This window comes from Salvelinus fontinalis, chromosome 6 (assembly GCF_029448725.1).
Source record: "Salvelinus fontinalis isolate EN_2023a chromosome 6, ASM2944872v1, whole genome shotgun sequence".
NCBI lineage: Eukaryota > Metazoa > Chordata > Actinopteri > Salmoniformes > Salmonidae > Salvelinus > Salvelinus fontinalis.
In genome coordinates this window covers 60996173-61002717 of record NC_074670.1, presented here as the reverse complement: position 1 = coordinate 61002717, position 6545 = coordinate 60996173, and positions in this window count along the sequence as shown.

Genomic DNA, 6545 nt, shown 5'->3' with positions numbered 1-6545 from the left:
GCGGCTTGGCTGGGTCGTGCTTCGGAGGACACACGGCTCTTGACCTTTGCCTCTCCTGAGTCCGTACGGGAGTTGCAGCGATGTGACAAGACTGTAACTACCAATTGGATACCACGAAATTGGGGAGAAAAAGGGATAATAAAAAATAAAAATAAGGCACATGATAGTTAATATGTTCAAGAAGGTAATTCTGCCAAAAAATGCATTTTGATGAAATGCATTTGCCTCCTGTGAAGTAGTTACGTGCGACACCAGCTTTCTGAAACAGGTCACAAATTATCCAATATGATTCAATGGAATATGTGTTGGTTACAAAACTAACTATAGATTGATGTTAACACTTACAATAGATGAATGGATTTGGAAAAGACAACGCACAGTAAATGGGCTCCACTGAAAATCTGGACATTGCTTGATTGATTGATTTTATTTGCCAGTTAAATAAATACATACACACAGTACATACATTTTAAAAAGGTGACAGGGAAAACACAATAAAGTCAGAATCTTATTTTCATTGTGCCATATTCAAATGTCTTGGTATCACTGTAAATGATAAGCCCAGGTTGCTGAAAAAAATTACTGAACAGCGAATATCCTTCCTAAGAACAATTGCAGCAACATGACACAATACAACGGGAGATCCCCAAACGCCTACCGCATATTACACAGAACAATAGCATCAGTAGCATTATGACAAGATAGCTACTTGACAATAAGAGCAACAAGGACTATCACAGGGAGGTACCTTTGATCAAGTGAAATATCTTCTGTGATAAACAATGGCTGTATGTATTCCCACGGGCAATCACTCTGTAGCACTACAACATCATGAGCTAATGTACAGTATGCAGCCGGGACGTGTTGAATGTGCCTGGGGCCCTCACACATCTAGATGAATTGCCCTCCGCCACCCTATATCAGCAGGACTGAACACCACCTCCTTGTTCTCTTCTATTCATTGCAGGCATTGTGATTTATTATAGTGTGTCATCAACAGGTCCCAAGCCTTATTATCGTTGCTCCTGCAGCTCACTGTGAAAAATAGCAGAGTTTAAACCTATGGCGTAATAATTGTCGTAGGGTGAATTTGTATTCACACTTAGCCGCTAAGCCAATAGGATGATGAATAGGATGATATATGGGATGATATATTGGATTATGTATAGGATGATATGTAGGATGATATATTGGATTATGTATAGGATGATATGTAGGATGATATATAGGATGATGTATATGATTATGTATAGTATGATGTATAGGATGGTGTATAGGATGATGTATAGGATGATATATACAATTGAAGTTGGAAGTTTACATACACTTAGGTTTGAGTCATTAAAACTTGTTTTTCAACCACTCCACAAATTTCTTGTCAACAAACTATAGTTTTGGCAAGTCGGTTAGTACATCTACTTTGTGCATAACACAAGTAATTTTTCAAACAATTGTTTACAGACAGATTATTTCACTTATACTTCACTGTATGACAATTCCAGTGGGTCAGAAGTTTACATACACTAAGTTGACTGTGCCTCTAAACAGCTTGGAAATTTCCAGAAAATGATGTCATGGCTTTAGAAGCTTCTGATAGGCTAATTGACATAATTTGAGTCAATTGGAGGTGTACCCCTGTGGAATTATTTCAAAGGCCTACCTTCAAAGGCCTACCTTCAAACTCAATGCCTCTTTGCTTGACATCATGGGAAAATCAAAAGAAATCAGCCAAGACCTCAGAAAAAAAACTGTAGACCTCCACAAGTCTGGTTCATCCTTGGGAGCAATTTCCAAACGCCTGAAGGTACCACGTTCATCTGTACAAACAATAGTACGCAAGTATAAACACCATGGGACCACGCAGCCGTCATACTGCTCAGGAACGAGACGTGTTCTGTCCCCTAGAGGTGAACGTACTTTGGTGCGAAAAGATCAAATCAATCCCAGAACAGCAAAGGACCTTGTGAAAATGCTGGAGGAAAAAGGTACAAAAGTATCTATATCCACAGTAAAACGAGTCCTATATCGACATAACCTGAAAGGCCGCTCAGCAAGGAAGAAGCCACTGCTCCAAAACAGCCATAAAAAAAGCCAGACTGGGATTTGCAACTGCACATGGGGACAAAGATCGTACTTTTTGGAGAAATGTCCTCTGGTCTGATGAAACAAAAATAGAATTGTTTGGCCATAATGACCATCGTTATGTTTGGAGGAAAAAGGGGGAGGCTTGCATGCCGAAGAACACCATCCCAACCGTGAAGCACGGGGGTGGCAGCATCATGTTGTGGGGGTGCTTTGCTGCAGCAGGGACTGGTGCACTTCACAAAATAGATGGCATCATGAGGTAGGAAAATGATGTGGATATATTGAAGCAACATCTCAAGACATCAGTCAGGAAGTTAAAGCTTGGTTGCAAATGGGTCTTCCAAATGGACAATGACCCCAAGCATACTTCCAAAGTTGTGGCAAAATGGCTTAAGGACAACAAAGTCAAGGTATTGAAGTGGACATCACAAAGCCCAGAACTCAATCCCATAGAAAATTTGTGGGCAGAACTGAAAAAGCATATGCGAGCAAGGAGGCCTACAAACCTGACTCAGTTACACCAGAATGGGCCAAAATTCACCCAACTTATTGTGGGAAGCTTGTGGAAGGCTACCCGAAACATTTGACCCAAGTTAAACAGTTTAAAGACAATGCTACCAAATACTAATTGAGTGTATGTAAACTTCTGACCCATTGGGAATGTGATGAAAGAAATAAAGCTGAAATAAATCATTCTCTCTGTCACGTTCCTGACCTATTTCTGTTAGTTTGTTATATGTGTTAGTTGGTCAGGACGTGAGGTTGGGTGGGCATTCTATGTTTTCTGTTTCTATGTTGGTTTATGGGTTGCCTGGTATGGCTCTTAATTAGAGGCAGGTGTTTGGCGTTCCTCTAATTAAGAGTCATATTTAGGTAGGTGTTTTCACAGTGTTCGTTGTGGGTGATTGTCTCCTGTGTCTGTGTATGTCGTTGCGCCACACGGGACTGTTTTCGGTTTGTTTGTTTTTCGGTTTATGTAGTCTGTTCCTGTTTCATGCGTTCTTCGTTATATGTAAGTTCTTATGTTCAGGTGCGTCTACGTTCGTTTGTTGTTTTGTTAGTGTATAGTCGAGTTCGTGTTTTTCTTTAATAAATAATGTCTACAAACTCTGCTGCATTTTGGTTCAATCCCTGCTCCTCCTCTTCTGATGAAGAGGAGGAGGAAAGCCGTTACACTCTCTACTAATATTCTGACATTTCACATTCTTAAAATAAAGTGGTGATCCTAACTGACCTAAAACAGGGAATTTTTACTGGGATTAAATGTCAGGAATTGTGAAAAACGGAGTTTAAATGTATTTGGCTAAGGTGTATGTAAACTTCCGACTTCAACTGTATGATGATAAATAGGATGATGTATTGGATGATGTATAGAATTACGTATAGGATGGTATATAGGATTATATATAGGATGATGGATTTTTCAAAGGATGATATATAGGGTGATGTATGGGACAATATATAGGACGATATATAGGATGACAGGACAAGAGTAATTGGTTAAAATTGTTGAAATTGTTGTTTTCCTGTTTGCCATTGCGGGATTGGGAAATTTGCATTTGACAAGATGAAATGCCTGAGTGATTTGTTCATTTTGTATAGTGAGACCTTAACCTCGATCTCCAGTTTCCATTCTGATACTGAGACCTTAACCTCGGATCTCCAGCTTCCATTCAGTTTAACCTCGATCTCCAGCTTCCATTCAGTTTAGTGAGACATTAACCTATATCTCCAGCTTTTATTCAGTTTAGTGAGACATTAACCTATATCTCCAGCTTCCATTCAGTTTAGTGAGACATTAACCTATATCTCCAGCTTTTATTCAGTTTAGTGAGACAATAACCTCGATTTCCAGCTTCTATTCAGTTTATTGAGAGAATAACCTCGATCTCCAGCTTCTGTTCTGTTTTGTGAGACTTTAATCTCAGTCTCCAGCTTCCTCACGAAACAAGACTAAGGAGTCTTGCTTGCAAGACTAAAGTGGACTGAAGGAAACTAGTTGTGTGACCACTCAGTTTTAAAACTTAGTATTGTGAATCAATGATTATGACTATTTAGCTGATATCATATTGGACACATTATTGCAGTTTTGACCCCCTTACTGTCTCATGGTCTCTCTAGACATGGAGAATTAACCAAGATACACCGTTAGGTGACACCAGCCATAGAATAGAACAGAACAGAAAATTCCCCTTGGGTTCCCCCTGTAGTTGAGACAAGTTTTCTCCATAGCCCCAAGTATTCTCCATAGCCCCAAGTATCCTGCATAGACCCAAGTATCCTGCATAGCCCCATCTGAGGCCCCTCCACTAGCACAGGCCTGAAGCAAACCCCCTGGAGATGAATATCCTGATTAAATGGACCCCCTCCTACCCCTAGACCCATTTTCCCACCCCCCTTTGAATGTTGTTGTTATTGGGGGGTGGGTAGGGGGTTAGAGAGGGGAGGTTATGTCTGAGATGGCAGGGTGCCATGTGGAAGCCATTGAGACCTGAAAGAGAGTGCGGTGGGGTGGGCATAACGTGAGGACAGATGGTAGTGGTTAGCCCCCTTAGCCTGCCTGCTACAGGGTTATATGGCTTGCATGTGAGTAGACCCCAGCCCTACCTATGAGAACCTAGAACCTAAGCACACATGTTGTGTTTGAGAGAGGAGGAGGTGGGGGGGATTTGGGGGGACAAGATCTTGAGTGAAATAACCTGAATGAAGACTATATATGTTTAACCTGTTTAATATCTGTGTATGGAAAAATCACTCACAACAATTATCCTCCTTTCTCCTATAGGAATATTTGTAATATTGATAATATAATCATATAATAACTGAAGCTGTAACATATTGAGTATTACTATATCCTTACGCTTGCCAAAGCAGTTATGAACGGTCACTCACTCCTGAATCAGATTGCCCCAGTATTCTATGACGTTTTAGAGTAATATCCCCATAGCCCAACACTAGATGGTGATATCTCCTATCTGGACTGTTTAAGATAAGGCAACATAATTTGAATTTGCATGATAAGTATTCCCCTGTAATTAAATGGATCTTGTGTCATTAAATCATTACACAGGATGATAATTGCTAGACTTTATTGTCTTGAATACCTTGAATACTTCCTCCTGTTCTTTAAAATAAAAGTTAGGACATTAGCATCATACGTTCCCCTATACAGAGGTTTCTACAGCGCTTAATCAAACTCACGACTTTGCTCATATTCGGTTGTCTTCCATTTGGTTTGCTGTGATATGTTTGCAAGGAGAATACTGTCTGTGGGAAAAATAGTGGCAATGTTGTATTCAGCTCATATCCTTGGGATGCAACCATAAACAATACACTGAAATACACAACGCTGATACCCCAGGCAATGCTTTGATGTATGAGTACCTCTTGTGTGCACACATAGCCTATCACATAAAGCACATGAATGGAATGACATAACAGCTAACAACACCATCACAATGGTATTATTGTTACTTTATTGGCGTGGCTTCTTGTCGTGATGGCTTATTTATTAAAGACAAACATATTAGCTATCTTATTAATAGATTGTGCATGGCTTAGGGTTGAAAGCATTTATCATAAGTTGTTACATAGATGCCACACGTCATATTAGCAGATGTTGTCATATTTAGGTCGAATTTAAGATCACAGGCTTTTATTACAATACCATAGCAAGTTACCATGCTGTAGGTAGTGTAGAATTATGACTCAATTCGATGGAAAGCCTTAAAAGTAGGATTGACATGTAAGTGAGTGTTAATCCTCTTAATGCTTTGGTCAAGTTTATTTATTTATTTTATTAGCTTTATTGGTCAGGAACCATGTATAATTAAAACATACAGAGGAAATGCAATGCATTGTACCACAAGATATAGCTAGAAAGATCATTTTCTAATATAAGATTTTTCTTTAAGCACTGAATCACACCCTCGTATTGAAGTTTTCCTAAATGAAATTAGAAAAGAGATTATAATAGCGGTCACTGCAGTCAGTTCTCCAAGTTCTACTACTGCAGTTTTTGGGAGGTTCCACACGACTCTAGACGCAGTTAGGACAATTAAGGATATTAGTTCCCCGCTCCCCTCTTGGCCCAGCTAAATGTGGAGGGCACTTGGCTCACGTAACAGGGCCACTTGGAGAGAATATGCCTGAGGCAGTAAACTAATACTTACTTACACCCCTGGCAAAAAAAGATCACCAAAACCTCTCCTTGAACCCTGAACAGTGACAGGTCGCATCACCGGAGAGGTCAAGAGGATGCAGAAATGAAAGACAATAGGAGTTCTTATTAACATGGTGATGGTGAGGAGAGGTGGGGGAGGGCCTTCATAACAGGGTCACTTTCACCTGACAGTCCAGCAGTCTGCAATTAATAAGATTCCTGTTTTTTAGAGCCATATTTACAAAGGTAGATGTAGCCTACTGTCATCAAAGAAAAATTCATAGAGAATAAATAAAAC